Raw genomic sequence first — 967 nt, 5'->3', positions numbered from 1 at the left:
TGTAATACATAAAAATTAATGTACTCCACTTGTATTATTTATTATATAAATAAAATATACTCATAATTAATATATTTATAGTATAAATAAATAATAAGATACAAAAACATAAATTATATTTAAATTATTTAGATTGATAAATAAAATATTTAAAATATTTATTTTAAAAAAATCTCTATCTTTTCCTTCCTTTTGGACTAGATCTTTGAATGTTATTTTTTGCAATAGGAAATTTTTATTTAAAAAATATGTTATAATATTTTTTTATCAGAAGTGTAGAAGACTTTTTTGGATAAAGTTTAGGATTTAAGACGGCATAAAACCCTTAAAATGCAATTCATGAATTATGAGTACCTTACTTTTTCTTTGTGGGTTCTGAATTTTCTGATAGATTCTCTTTTTAATTTTAAAATATATTTTGTCTACATATATATTTGGTCCAACACAAACTTTTTTTTTTATAAATCATTTAGAAAGCCCTTGTTTTTTGGGTAGAAAAAACGTTGGTTCAGACTTCAGAGTGTTTTTTCATTTGCTTCTACATCCGACCTAAGGTAAAATATCTAAATCTCTTAGAAGATCTTTTTTAATATGCTAAAAAAATTAGCAGATATATCCTAAGGCCCATTTAGAATGAACCGAATGGGATATAGATTTTGTGGGCTCAATTCATACATGAATATTGTGGGATCAATTCAATAATATGAAAAAAAAATGAACGTGAATCATACATCAATACCAAAAACCAAAAAAAGAAAAAGCACTTCCATTTCGGCTTTCATTAATATTAAAAAATATATATATAAGTTTATGACTCTGTATATTTATTAGGCACTGGTCTTAATTTGAATAAACAACATTAGGGCAAACGGAATCCCCTCTCACAAAAGTCCACTATTTAATTAGCTGACTTGTCTGTTTTTCTTAATAAGATGGTCCTAAATTTTTTTCTATCGCATTTAATAGT

Source organism: Arachis duranensis, chromosome 5, assembly GCF_000817695.3.
Source record: "Arachis duranensis cultivar V14167 chromosome 5, aradu.V14167.gnm2.J7QH, whole genome shotgun sequence".
Lineage (NCBI taxonomy): Eukaryota > Viridiplantae > Streptophyta > Magnoliopsida > Fabales > Fabaceae > Arachis > Arachis duranensis.
The sequence above is the reverse complement of the archived record's forward strand: the minus strand, read 5'-3'. Positions refer to the sequence as shown.